Source organism: Erinaceus europaeus, chromosome 2, assembly GCF_950295315.1.
Source record: "Erinaceus europaeus chromosome 2, mEriEur2.1, whole genome shotgun sequence".
NCBI lineage: Eukaryota > Metazoa > Chordata > Mammalia > Eulipotyphla > Erinaceidae > Erinaceus > Erinaceus europaeus.
Window position 1 is genome coordinate 172,515,960 of NC_080163.1, and position 15,746 is coordinate 172,531,705.

A 15,746-nucleotide genomic window follows, 5' to 3' on the forward strand; every position below is an offset into this window, starting at 1 on the left:
CCTCTGTCTGAATGAAAAAGCAGCCTAGAAGTGGTGAAATCAAGCATACAGGAGGTCCTAGATCCACAAGGTCAATAATGCTTGAAGTATAAATGCAGTTCAAATCCACTTAACTAGAGAGGGACATTCACTGATGGAATGAAAAACCATAAATGTAAATAAAGCCCTCACACTTCAGGATTATGCAGTACATAAAACAATCTTAAATGTTTCTTAGAACACTGAGTTCCTTAGCGAAAACTTCTCATACAACTATGTGTATGTGTATATATACAGATACACACTTCCTTACAAGCTGAGATTCATTCATGATGCTACCTAATCAAGGATGGTTTTTGTATTACTACAGCCTTTGAATATTTCCTATGACTAATAGCACTAAGTTAATACTTTAAATTCTTGGAGATAAAATAATTCTAGCAGAGACACCAGATGTACTGCAAAACCTTTCTAGAAGGGATTTCAGAAGAGTATTAATCCTTACTGTGTTAGGGCATTCATAGTCCAGACTAAATGGAGTTTTCTCATGTGTGCTTGGAATGGTATTCTAATCTTTTTTTTTAAATTAATTTTATTTATTTTTTAGAGCAATGCAGAGAGACACACACACACACAGAGAAACACCAGAGCACTGCTCAGCTCTGGCTTATGGTGGCTTGGCGGATTGAACCTGGGACTTAGGAGCCTCAGGCATGAGATTCTGTTTGCATAACCATTATGCTCTCTCCTCCACCCTGTATTATTAACTTTAAGAGAAAGGAAACAACAGTAACTCACTCCCTGGCCCATTTTGGAAAAGGTTGTTACCCACTAGATGATGAGACAAGGACCCGCAGAGTAATTGAATTCCAGCCAAAGCCAAATGGGCAAAATCTAAAACACATGAGGTATTTGTAAAATTAAGAACAATACATTTGGGGAAATAAAAATAAATGACTGAGAGGCTATTACTATGCACTATATACTGATCTAAAAACTGTATTCTACATAACTTCAGTTTAATCGTAACAATACATAAGTGAGCCACCTGAATTAGGAAAGTAACTTCTGTCCATAAAATCTAGTTTAAATTAAGGACAGTAGAAGTTCTTTGTGTGGAAAACTAGAGTTTAGTGCTTAGACCCCAGAGTCTGCAGATGGGGTGCAGGGGGTTCAGTGGACTCTGGTGGAAGATAAGGTGTTGCAACACATTTTGAAAAAGGGAAGATATCAATTTCTGAAACACTGGTTTATGAATCTACCTCAACTCAAAACAGCCTACTGTTAATCTTCAAAATTCCTTTCCGTTTTTTTTTTTTTCTACTTGGGAAAGAATGATTTAAAAATAGTAGTTATCAAGTGGGCACAATTTCTCCGCGTCTCTGACAGTCACCTGCACACTGACTCCACAGCCATCTTAGCCTTTCTGCCACCCTTGGGCAGAGTGGGTATCTCCAGCACCCACTCTTCCTCTTCCTGTTACAGCACAAGGCCTGGTCTTGTTGCAACAGGCCAAGCCCAGTCTAAATTCTGCCATGTATCTGGCTTTTTCTTGCTATTTTTTTTTTTAAATGAAGGGAAAGGGCATTTAAAAATATAATTATTGGTTTATTCCCTTTTGTTGCCCTTTTTGTTTTATTGTTGTAGTTAATGTTGATGTTGTTGTGGGATACAACAGAGAGAAATGGAGAGAGGAGGGGAAGACAGAGAGGGGGAGAGAAAGATAGACACCAGCAGAATTGCTTCACTGACTGTGAAGAGACTCCCCTGCAGGTGGGGAGCCAGGGCCTTGAACCTCTTCCTTATATCTTAAGCTCCATCTATAAGTGAGATTGCCAAATACTCATCTTTCTCCTTCCAACAAATGGTACTAAACATGGCCACCTGAAGTTCCATACAGCAGGACGCAAGAGGATGATTTCTCCATCTTCAATGGGTGAGTAGACTTCCCTTGTGTATATGGACCACAAGCATTTAAAACACTCCCCTCTGTTAACCTTCGGGGTTGCTCCCGGATTTGGACCCACCTGTGCACTCATCACTTTGGAGACCTCTTTGTCTCCTTTTGCATGGCAGTTTTTTAATTCCTCTGTTTATTTCCTTTCTGTGTGTGCCTAAGTTGGGCGTGTGTGTGTGTGTGTGTGTGTGTGTGTGTGTGTGTGTATTTCCCACAACTAGAAGGCATTGCTGTCTCAACTTACCTGACACCAACATTTCATTCAAATGCTTCTAATGTAACACTGACTCTGACTGGCCCGCTCTGGGCTCCCAATGTGGGAAAGGGCCCACAGTCCCTCTGTGACACTGTGTCTATCTGTCTGCAATCACAAGGCCAGCACTGCCACCTGGCCTCTCTTTGGTGGGGATCAGTCAGATTCCTCTCTTTGACATCAAATGGGCCAGATTGTTCCTTAGTTCTCATTTCTTTTGTTTTCTTTATACTTTCCTTCTCTTCCCTCCTTCATGTCTCTCTCTCTCCCTCTCCCTCTCCCTGTTCCTCTCTCTATATATATATATTTGTAAACTGCCACATGTATTTATGACCAGAAAGCACCTCATCAATACCCTTTGCTACCTTGTGTGAGTTGAGTAACTGTTGCAAAGTTACCAGTCACGAGCAGACTCTAGCAAGTGTTCAGACTGGTCAGGACAGGCAATGCAGACAGGTTGTTTATAGTGACTTCTCAGCTGAAATTGAACAGCCAAGGTTTTAACACAATGGCTCCCTTAATATTCTGTGATGTCTGAACTTGATCCACTGTGGGAGCCTGGCCTTGTCGGTCCTCTAGCTACAGCCTGAGCCTTTCACAAACAGGAGGTGATGAACACCTTGCTGCTTTCAGAAATTCCAAAAGGGACCAGGGTGAATCTGGGATAACAGAGAGCACATGTTCCCCGGCATGAAGACTGAGTACAAATCCCTGGGCCCTTTACAAGGGGAAATGTGAGGATTTATGATATGTATACATTTCACTTTCTTTCACTTTGGTCTGGTAAGAGACACAGTGTACAGAGACAGAGTCCTGTGTGAGACAGGCTCCAGAGACAAAGAGGAGGAGCCACTATCTACCTACAGCCACTGAAAAATAAGCGCCCTCCCTAGCAGTGAGCTGGGTCTGATTTCACAACAGGAAGTGTCCCCAAGTTGGACTGTGGGTGGGTCTTGGTCCCTGCCTGTACCACCCCCTCACCCCTACAGGTGGCTTTCAATGTCAGGAGCCACATCAGGATGGCAGTCATGGGCCCAGAGGGGACACTTGCAGAATGGCTGGGGTTCACCAGTGCTCCCTGCTGGTTCCTACTCAGTGTCTGGGCCTGAGGACACACTGACCTGGGGTCTCCTCAGAGGTCTGCTCCAGATGGCAGGGCTCTACAATGATGGAGACAGAAGTGGAGTCTTGTGGTCCCCGGCGCAGCAGCTCAGTAGTTGACAGCTCACTCATTTCCTATCCACAGTCTTGTTGATGCCCTACAGGGAGAACAGTCAACATGCAGACTCAGGCTGAAGAATGGTACCAATCAGGCCAACTCACCTTGAGCTAGTGCCCACATGGTGCCTTAGGTCCTCCCTCTGGGCCTCAGGATGGAGCCACTGTGTCTGTGGGAGCATCACTGCATTCAGCCAGGGAAACCCTACAGAAAGCAGGTGCCCAGGCATAGAAATTGCTGAGTCTGTGGGAGCAGGCTTCCCAGGTTCCCTTGCTTAGAATGCAGACATCCCTTGGTACAAGGTGCAATAGGAACTTTATATTACGTGATATCTGGGGTGACATTGCACTGGGTTTGTCTTTTTTCCAGTAGAGGAGGGAGATAGATCAAAAATAACAACAAGAGGCTGGGAGGTGGGGCACCAGGCTGAGTGCACACATGAACATGTGCAAGGATCTGGGTTTGAGTCCAAGTTCCCAACATGCTTAGAGATGAAACACACTGCAGGTGTCTATCATTCTCTATTCTCTCTTTTCCCCTCCAATATATCTTTATTCAATAAAATAGAAAAAAGAAAAGGAAAATGACTGACAGGATCAGTGAATTCATGGTGCCAGTAACCAGCTCCACTGAATTACAGGATAGCAGAGAGAGAGGGAGAAAGATAGGGAGAGGGAGAGGGAGAGAGAGAAAAGCAGCAACACAGCACTGACACTTATTTCCATCATGTGGTGAGGATTGAGCTTGAACCTGGATCTGGCACAGGAAAAGCAGGCGACTGTGCAGTATGAGGGCTCTTCCCCTGGGCCCATTAGTAACTTCTGCTAGGATCCTGTCTGAGAACACTCCTGCTCATCCATGCCCAATACCATTGAGATCTTTATTTCTATGGCAGATTATTTGTCAGTTCTGACACTAAATGTGTCCTTCTTTAGAAAAGATTTGATTTACTATTTCTTGTGAATAAAGATAAGAGATATTGAGAGGAGAGATAGGGGGGTAGAGAGATAGACTGGAGCCTGTAGTTCTGTTTCACTGTCCATCAAGGTTCCCTGTTGCAGGTGGGGGCTAGGGACTTGAACCTGGATGCTTGTGCACTGTAATCTGTGCGCTCTACCAGATATGCCACTGCCTGTAAACTTACATTGCCCTTCTAAACTGTTCCTTTACAGAGATCTGTTAAGGAGTCAAACAAATGAAGGTAGGAACACTGATGACTGCTGTGATTAAATAACTGCAACGCATTGTGTGGAATTGCTCTGCTCACTATACTGACACATGAGGTCAGTCTAAGAGACTTTAAATGTTTCTTTTCTTTTATTATTTACTTAACTGCTATGTCTTGTGACCCACTATTTCAGAAGATCTTTTCTTTTAAATCCTTTAAAAAGAGACAAGTTGGCTGGGCGCTAGTGCAGCAGGTTAAGTGCACATGGTGTGAAGCTCTAGGACTGGCCTAAGGATCCCGGTTCGAGCCCCTGGCCCATAAGTGCAGAAGCAGGTCTGTAGGTGTCTGTCTTTCTCTGCCCTCTCTCTCTTCCTCTCCTCACTAGATTTCTCTCTGTCCTGTCTAACAACAATGATAGCAATAACAAAAACAATGATAATAACAATAAAGAACAAGAGCAACAAAAGAGGAAAATAGCCTCTAGGAGCAGTGGATTCATAGTGCAGGGCACAGAGCCCCAGCAATAGCCCTGGAGGCAGAGAAAGAGAGAGAGACAGAGGTTTTGAGATAAGAGATCCAGGCTCACTGCAAGCCTCCACTGATCATGGAGTCTCCCCTTTGTGCTGTTTGAGCTGATCTGATGTGCACCTGAGGTGTGAACCCGGGGCTTCCTACACAATAAAATGAACTTTGCTGTGGGAGCTCTGTGCCAGTCCTAGAGTATCCTTCTCCTTGTCAGGGCTACAAAGGATCAGCAGGCACCTTGCTCTATGCTCCCATCCCACTGCTCCTCCCAGCCCATGAAGTCACCAAAGAGAGGACAGAGGGGACTGAAAACCCAGAAGCCAAGTACAAAGCCAGAGCTGACACAGGGAGTAACTGTGCATAAAAACAGTGGCTAGTACTTCATGCTTAGAATTGCTTTCCCTTGCCCTTCCCAAATTAGAGAAAGACAGTTTGCTGTGGTGTGGATTTGAGTTTTAAAAATGTGGTACATTTCTTTTTCTTTTTGTTTCCTAAAATGTTTTCTTAAAGACATTTTAAATTATTTATTTATTTCCTTTTTCTTGCCCTTGTTGTTTTTATTGTTGTAGTAGTTATTATTGTTGATGTTGTCATTGTTGGATAGGATAGAGAAATGGAGAGAGGAGGGGAAGACAGAGAGGGGGAGAGACCTGCTTCACCACCTGTGAAGTGACTCCTTTGCAGGTGGGACGGTTCATTTCTTAATGAGAGAAAGAGAGAGAGTAGAGAAAGGAGGAGGAGGAGAAGGAAAGAAAGTTGCAGACTGTCATTCTGGATGGGTGCCCCGACCAGCAGGGCGGTGAACAGGGGCTAGGAACGAAAAAAACCTGCAATGAAAGGGACACAAGACACGAAGAACGACAGCAAGACAGGTTTCTGATCAAGCTGCAAAATTTGATTGTGTTCACAGGCATTATAAGGCTTTGGGGAAGGAGAGGGAATGCTGGAGGAATGGGGAGGGGGAGCAATTCACTTTTGCCTGCTAGGCATTGCCCTTTGAGGCAAGAAATGTTCCCCTTGGCAACACACTGGTTATTGCTGCTCGCCTATTTTGTTTTCCATGTCTTATGCCAGTTCTTTTGAAAACGCCTGTATGATATAGGTTTCTGTTCACCACACAATCCTGATACTATGGCCATTAGTTAAAAAGAAAGGGGGATTAAGCACAGGTCGCGCAAAGCACAAGGACCGGTATAAGGATCCCGGTTCGAACCCCGGCTCCCCACCTGCAGGGGAGTCGCTTCACAGGCGGTGAAGCAGGTCTGCAGGTGTCTATCTTTCTCTCCCCCTCTGTCTTCCCCTCCTCTCTCCGTTTCTCTCTGTCCTATCCAACAACGACGACAACAACAATAATAACTACAACAATAAAACAACAAGGGCAACAAAAGGGAATAAATAAATAAAAAATAAAAAAAAGAATTGCCTAAAACAAAAAGAAAGGGGGAGTTGTTGGTATGTTTCTAATTCTACTTCTAAAAAACTTTTCTGTTTCATTTGGTTTAAATACCCCTGCTTAACACTGCATTCTATTTACATAACAGTGTATTCTATTTACATAACCTCTGTTAATAAGCACCACCCTCCCTCCAGGGCATTGGTGGTTTAGTGGTAGAATTCTCAGCTGCTCTACCACCTCTCCTTGTCATACCCTGATTTTCACCAGTCACTTTTCTCTCCACCCTCTCCACCATCTTGTTTACACCCTACTTGGAAAATATTTAAAGATAGCATTGTTCGTTTTAGTGAGTTGTGAGTTGGTAGTTGTGTTAGTTTAGCTTAGCTTGGTATAGATTGTGCTGTGTCCTGTGAATAAAGAGATACTGCATACAGCTCAACCATGAGTCCCTTGTCGTCTGTTACCCGCCCATGAAGCCAGCCCGTCGAAAAAAACAACCTGTGTATGTGGGAGGTCACTTCACAAACAGTGAAGCAGGTCTGCAGGTGTCTTTCTCTCCCCCTTTCTGCTTCCTGTCCTCTTTCAGATTCTCTTGTCTTATCCAACAACAACAGCTATAACAATAACAACAGCAACAACAATAAGGGCAATGAAATGTGAAAAACAGCTTCCAGGAGCAGTGGATTTATAGTGCTGTCACCAAGCCCCAATGATAACTTTGGAGGCAAAAAAAAAAAGACAAAAACCCATAAGGTATACATGAACTTCAGAGACAAGCACATACTCAGTGTATATAGAAAGGGAAAAGAGAGGAGTTGGGTGGTAGCGCAGCAGGCTTCTCGGCCATGGCATAAAAGGCAATGATCTCGGTAAGAGCCCCTGGCTTCCCACCTATAGGGGAGTTGCTCCACAAGCAGTGAAGCAGGTCTGTAGGTGTCTATCTTTCCTCCCCTCTCTGTCTTCCCCTCCTCTCTCCATTTCTCTCTGTCCTATCCAACAATGAAGACATTCGTAACAACAACACTAATGACTACAACAATAAAACAAGGGAAACATAATGGAATAAAAATAAATAAATAATTTTTTTAATAAAGGGAAAAGGGGAGCTGGGTAGTACTACAGCAGGTTAAGCAATGTGGTGCAAAATGCAAGGACCTGCTGAAGGATCCCAGTTCGAGCCCCCAGCTCCCTGCCTGTAGGGGAGTCACTTCACAGGCGGTGAAGCAGATCTCCAGGTGTCTTTCCCCGTCGTCTGTTCCCCTCCTCTGTTTCTCTCTGTCCTGTGTAACAATGAAGACATCAATACTAATAACTACAACAACAATAAAAAAGGGCAACCAAAGGGAAAATATAAAAAAAATAATAAAAGCAAAAGGGAAAAGAAACACTGAAATGCCCAGCAGCATATGACTAGTGGGTGTCCCTAGGGGATACTGACACATATTATGAGGCCAGTCACTGCAATGAAGATGTAACTGGGGCAACGCAGGGCCATCCTGCTGTACTGTGGTGCACTGCAGCACCCAGGCTACTACACACCTGCACAGATGGGGGACACTGAGTTGTACCCAGGGCCAGCATGGACGGGCCCCGCAGTATCACCAGGGCCACGCGCATCTGCATGAACAGGGATTGCTGCCAGGTGGCTTCTTGCTGATACAGGGGGAGAAGTTCTGCTCATCCAACAGGGTTCCCAGGGCCTGGGAGTTCCTGGTAATGCCCTGGAATCCCGACCAGGGGACTCGCCCATCAGCAAGGACACCTGTCAACAAGACACTGAGCTCTGGGAGGAGCAGAGGAAGAGGTTCCTGTCTGCTCAGTAGAGGCTTGGAGAGAATGGAGGACAGCTAAATATGGGGCCTGGGGCAGGTCCACTTCCTACTGAGGCTCAGTAGGACAGAAAGGAGGGGACAGCAAACTCCTATTTAATACAAGAAGGGATTCTCCTACATCAACATGGGAATATTTGTTAATAGATGAGTTGATACATGCATCCTGGTTTTCCTACCTGAGACCCAAGACTTCTAAAATGGAACCCAAATATAGTCCCTTACAAAGGCTTTCGGCAAGAACGCTCTATTCCTTGATGGAACAGAGCCTTTGTGCAATCTTATAATAGTGACTCCAGAACACCGACAGTCAGAAAAGGAGTCTCATCCCGAGAAGGACTGTCAGGCTCAGCTGTATTGTTAATTACAGATAGACATGCCCTGGTGTAGACTCTGATTTTCTGTGACTGATGACAATAGATGGTCTATTTTATTTTTGGGGGGGCAGGGCAAATGGAGATGATTAAACAAGTTAATTTAATGCAACCTCATCATTCATCATCTGTTAAGGCAAGATTCAAGTACAGTTTCCTCAGGTTTCAGTAAAGTAAACATATTATTGACAACAACAACAACAAGAACAAAAAGCTGAACTATATGTTAATAAAGTAAGAGTCACCTATATGTTAATAAAGTAAGAGTCACCTTAATAAAGGGTATGTTATATGATTTTCATTCTTGGTGTAAGATCTTTTTTCTCAAGATAGAGACAGAAAAACAAAGGGGCGAAGAGACAGACAAATAGACAGACAGAGACAGAGAGAGATGGTGCCAAAGCTTTTTTCAACATGGAGGGTCTAGGCTTGAGGCTTTGTCATACAAAAGCAAGGTAGTGCTTTACCTAAGAGAGCCTTTTGCCCTTCCTCTGATGCAAAAGCTTATCAAATCATTTTTTTTCTGTTGTAGGAATATTAGAAGCATAACATGGAATCATGAGGGAATATGAAGCTGGAGAATTAAAAAAAAATTAGTCCTGACAATCAACATCCAGTCAATATGTGGGAAGTAAGTCAGTGGAGTGAGGTCAGAGCCACATTCTAGCTGAGTCAGGCTGTGCTCAGAGTCCCTTCACCTCCCAATACTCTCTGTGCATGGGAGTTCCCCACTACAAGTATGGATTGACAGGCCTGGCAGTGCATCTGCTCCCAGGGTGGCCAGGATACTGTACACACACTGGGGTGGGGAAGGCCTCTTCCCAGGCCCTAAAGGTCCTGCTCTAATGACAGAACAATGCACCTACAGAGAAACCCATGAAGGACAGGATCTGGGCATCTGAAATAAAAGCCACCTCTAGCCTGTGGACAACACGAGACCCAGGGAGTCATTTCAACTGGGAATCAAAGTCAGCACATAGCATCCAATGCTCATGTTCAAGCTGATAATTGTAGGGCCTGTAAATTATCTCTTAAATATCCATGTCACCCCTGGCAGAAAAAGGGTTGCCCACACTGACCTAGAGCAATTCCCAAAATAAAATACCTTTCTAGAAATGACTTCGGATGAGAATTGGGTCCCTGTCTGTAACCTTCCCTGAACCCCCGCACCCCCCACATGCGAATGGTCCTGTGTCATGATCCTGCTTCAGAAAGGGAGACATCCCAGAGGAGGCACTTTGGGAAGGCTGGGGCTCACCTCTCCCCTGCTGGCTCCTTCTCTACTGCCTGGCCTTGCAGACCAGCTGCCCTGGGGTCTCTGAAGTCATCTGCTCCAGATGGAAGGGCTCCTTGAGGGTGGGAAAAGACCATGAAATGGTGAGTCCAGATAAAGTACCTGAGGGGATTCTGAATGATCCTTTCACATTTACCATTTTTTTCTAGGTTACCTCAGTAAATCATAAGGGACAGGGACCTGTGAAAACACTGAAAACACCATTTGTAAGGATGACAATTAACTGAGGGAAACTGTTATTTGTTTATGCTGAGGAACTTTTTATTTTTTCCCCCAAGGGTTGTTGCTGGGGCTTGGTGCCTGCACTATGAATCCATTGTTCCTAGAGGTCATTTTTCCCATTGTTGTAGTTGTTATAGCTGCTGTTGTTGGACAGGACAGAGAGAAATTGAGAGAGGAGGGGAAGACAGGGGGAAAGAAAGAAAGAAAGACAGACACCTGCAGACCTGCTTCACTGCCTGTGAAGCGAGGCCCCTGCAGGTGGGGAGCCTGCAACTAGAACCTGGATCCTTAACCTGGTCCTTGCACTTCCTTTTAAAATTTTTTTTTTTATTTAAGAAAGGATTAATTAACAGAACCATAGGATAGGAGGGGTATAAATCTACACAATTCCCACCACCCAATCTCCATATCCCACCCCCTCCTCTGCCAGGGTACTGGAGAACGCTCCTCAAATTAGAGTATTCCTTCTCCATGGGAAACATGCGAGAAGAAGTCCAGAAAGTCTCAGTGGAAATCCCCATGCATATCCCAAGGTCTATGATCATGGTCATAACCAAATTGTGGCCCGGAGCAAAATGTAGTCCTTTTCCTCAGGAAACATGGGAGAGGGAATCCAGAAAGTCCAAGGAGAAATCTCAGTGCATCTCCCAAGCTCTATGATTAGGGTCACAAGAAACCAAAGTTCCTGGTCAGGGAAACAAAGTGTGGCCCAGAGCAAAATGTTCCAGAGACAGAGTAACTGTCTCATGATGAAACAGTAGAGGCTTTGGCAAACCTCTTCATAAGTGGAAGAGAAGACCATAGTGCATAGGTAGGCAAAGTCTTCACTTATCTGGGAGTTATCCTCTTCATAAGTGGAAGAGAAGACCATAGTGCATAGGTAGGCAAAGTCTTCACTTATCTGCGCAGGTCCAGTCCCACGTTGTAAGCGCCATTATGTTGTTTTCGACGGGCTGGCTTCACGGGCAGGTAATAGACGACGAGGGACTCATGGTTGAGCTGTATACAGTATCTCTTTATTCATACAGGACACAGCACAATCTATAGCAAGCTAAGCTAAACTAACTACAAACAATCTTGTCCTTATAAATAAACTAGCCCAGTAGGGTGGGAACAGGATGCAACGCAGAGAGGGTGGAGAGAAAAGTGACTGGTGAAAATCAGGGTATGACAAGGAGAGGTGGTGGAGCAGGCAAGAATTCTACCACTGAACCACCAATGCCCTGGAGGGAGGGTGGTGCTTGTTAACAGCGGTTATGTAAATAGAATGAAGGGGTTATGTAAATAGAATAGTGTTAAGCAGGGGGGATTAAACTAATGAAACAGAAGGGGTTTTTAGAAGCATACCAACACCCCCAAGGGTTATTGCTGGGGCTTGGTGCCTGCACTATGAATCCATTGTTCCTAGTGGCCATTTTTCCCATTGTTGTAGTTGTTATAGCTGCTGTTGTTGGATAGGACAGAGAGAAATCGAGAGAGGAGGGGAAGACAGAGGGGGAGAGAAAGAAAGACAGACACCTGCAGACCTGCTTCACTGCCTGTGAAGCGTGGCCCCTGCAGGTGGGGAGCCTGCAACTAGAACCTGGATCCTTAACCTGGTCCTTGCACTTCTTACCATGTGCGCTTAACCTGCTGTGCTACCTCTTGGCCCCCAGGAATGATGTTTTGCAAGACTGTAGTCATCTGATGGGTTCACATTCATATCTCCCTAAACTACATGTAGAAACTCTCACCCTCAGCCATATGCTATCTCCCTTGAACACAGGGCTTTGGGCCTCTCCCCTGCTTTTAGAAAATTTCTTTGATTCTTGTAGGAGTTTCCAGTTAGTAAACATCACTCCCTTTTTTTAAAAAAAATATTATCATTGGATAGAGACAGAGATAAATTGAGAGAGGAGGGGATACAGAGAAGGAGAGAGCCAGAGACATTTGCAGGCCTGCTTCACTACTCCAGAAGCTTCAACAGGGGCTTGAACCTGTGTGCTTGTGCTCTGTAATGTGTGTGCTTTTTCAGGACATGGCCACCTGGCCCTCAAACTCACTTCCTTACAAGGAGTATGATGACTGACATCAGGAAGAACCTGATCAACATTATGGAATTTAATAAGCAACATTATTTCTATATTTAGGCTGTAGAGCCACTAAGAATTCCTTTTGCTTCCTATGCCTTTACAGTTTCCCATAAACATAAATATCTGTAGTTTCCCTAGTAAACCAACTGCACAGCATGCAGGTGGTATACCCATTAGAGTGCAAATGTTAGCAAGAGCAAGGACCTGGGTTCCGTTCCCTGCTTCCACCTGCTCTGGAGAAGCTTCATGGGCTATGACGCGGTGCTATAGGTGTCTGACTCTCTTCCTCTCCACCCTCTCCAGACAGGAATGCCACTCTTGTTTTTGCTGAACTGACCTGCAGTGCAAGAAATTGGGAAGAAATAAGTTCAACTCCACAAAATACTGATGTCCATATTTCCTTTTTTTATCTGTGGGCCTCCTGTGCATGATTACACTGTGCCAGATGACCCGTGTTTTCTTTTGTTTTTCCCTTTTAATGTTCAGAAGGGAACGAGAGAGAATAACAAAGACTAAAGCTTCATGCTTGAGCCATTGGCTTTACAGACAAGTAGATGAAAAGGTTTTAAATGTAAAAGTCATGACCACATGGAAAACCAAGATGGAGGTCTTAGGAGAAAGTAACCAGGAAGCTGGGCCAGCCTAGAACCAGTGACCTCTTGTCTCTGCTGGTGGCTCTCTTGGATCTTTGCAAGTAGGCAGACACCCACAGGCTAAGCAGAGGCACTGAGTGCTTGATCCTGAAGCTCCTTTCAAACTCGGAGAGACAGAGAGAAGCACTCTGTCATTCTCCCCTCTGCTCTTAGCCCAAAACATGGAGCTCCTGCAGCTCTGTCCTCATCTGGCAACTCAGCAAAGGTGGGGAGAGGGGCCTGAGCACTGTGTGTGCTCACTGACCCTGGAGACACCACACCACAGGCAGGAAGGTCCTGCCCTCAGAGCTGAGGCTCCAGTGTGGCTGCACTCTTCTGGGTTTACAAATGCCATTCAGAGAATGCTGAGAGTTCCTTTCCTGTTGCTGAATTTCTGATATTTATACTTTGTTACACTTAATGTATATACTACATTACTAAACCTCATACATTAGTAGAAATGATGAAATTTTTAAGCCGGGCCTTCTCAATTATTTCAGGCCTTCACAGAAAAGAATACATGATTGGAAAAAAGATTTCAATAGCTTTTTCATAAAAGAATGAAATAAATAAATTTATTTAGAGTTTCTTTCAAGTATTTAGGATGAGAGGAATAGATCACCAGGTAGCCTACTTCAAAACTCCATTTGTTGATTGATGAGAGAGACAGAGATAGAATGACACATGACACAAGCATATGCAGTGCCACAGACCAGACCTGAGATTTATGTTGCTGAGTTGTTTCTACCCAGTGCCAAAAACCATTCTGTAGCTGTCACTTACCTCTTTACTTATTCACCAAGCATAATCCTATTTATCCCAAAGGATACAACATCATCTTTACTTTCCTAGGGGATACTTCATTGAGTATATGTCCCATAACTTTTTTTTTTTTCCTCCTCCAGGGTTATTGCTGGGCTCGGTGCCTGCACCATGAATCCACCGCTCCTAGAGGCCATTTTTTCCCCCTTTTGTTGTCCTTGTTGTAGCTTCATTGTGGTTATTATTATTGCCCTTGTTGACGCGATTCGTTGTTGGATAGGACAGAGAGAAATGGAGAGAGGAGGGGAAGACAGAGAAGGGGAGAGAAAGATAGACACCTGCAGACCTGCTTCACCGCTTGTGAAGCAACTCCCCTGCAGGTGGGGAGCCGGGGGCTCGAACTGGGATCCTTGCGCCAGTTCCTGCGCTTTGCGCCACATGCGCTTAACCCACTGCGCCACCGCCTGACCCCCATCCCATAACTTTTTTATGCAGTCATCTGTCAAAGGGCATTTGGGTTGCTTCCAAATGGGGGCTATATAGGTCCTAAACTGGAGAAATGTGGGCCGTGGTTTTTCTAGTTGTTCAGGAAGCTTGATGGACGCCTGTCTTTTATTTACCACTAGACACACAACCACCTCAACATTATGCCTCTGCCAGGCATCATTCACAGTTTTGGATGAGACCTTGGTTTGCAAGACTATATGTTTCAGACATGTCCATGCAGCTTCCAGGGCAAGTTTCCAACACTGTCCAGGTCCCGGACCTCTAGGTGCTAATGACCGTCCACCACAAGTGGCTACTAATGAATTCTTATCTGCATCTTCAGATTGGCCTACATATATAAGTTATTTTCCTGAGGAAATGAAATAGTGTCCTATAGTAAGAACTAAAAAAAAAAAAAAAAAGAAAAGAAAAAAGGCCCAATTCTCATGCAACCAACTTTTGAATGGGGAAGACAGAAATTCAACAGAAGAGACTACCAATCACAATGTGATTCTAGACTCCTGGAAATATTACCCAGAAAAAAACAAAGAGGGAAGTGAGGGAGTAAAGGTGAAAGATGAAATCTGAATGATACTGTGGAGAGGACAAACAAGGAAGGCTCCTTGGAAGAGCTCATTTGAAAGGAGACTTATTTGAATTTAATTTCTTTTTTTTTTTTTCAGAGCTCTGCTCAGATCTGGCTTATGGTGGTAGCAGGGTTTGAACCTGGGACCCTGAAGCCTCTGACATAAATGTCATTTGCATAGCCATTATGCTCTCTCCCTGGCTCTTGATTTATTTTAATCACTGCAGGGAATAATCCTGGCCCTGCCATCTGCACAGTGCCACTGAATGGCCCTAATGCCCAACTGTATAATATTTAAAATAATTTTTTAGAGAGAGAGAGAGAGAGAGAGCAGTTGGAGAAAGAGAGACAGAGTCATCACAGCACCTGTCACCACCCATGACGAGACTAAGGCCATGTATGGTGCTGATGCTCAAATGCAGGGATTCAAACATGGGAGGCATGCACTCTAAGAGATGAGCTATCTCCAGTCACCAAAATGTAAACACACTTTGAATTCATCTAAAATGCCACTGTGAATAACTGCAGGAACGATATAAAATTGAAGGGGAAAATTACACTTCTCACTGATATTTTTACCTAAAATTGGTGTTACGTCCTGGACCCAGACATGAACATGTTTATGTCCACAGTGTCAGTGAGACAAGCCCCACTCCTTCATTTAGACATGGTTCAAGTCACTCACATCAGTTTCTGTTTTTAAAGGAAAAATGGAAAGACTCTAAGTTACAGAACAGCCTGACATGTACTTCCAAAGAACATGAGCTGCTCAGAAGGGTCCCCAGAACAACAATCCACACACTGTTACTATGGTGCCGATCTCCGCATCTCGGCTTCCTCACCAGCCTGGCCACCACCACTGGCAATGCTCTGTCTTAATCTTATCTTCATATTCACTGAGCATGCTCTTACCAAACCAGACGTGTGTGGGCACTCACAGGACTAACTGACCCCACTTCTCTAAGTTGATGTCAATGTCCCTGAAGCCCCGT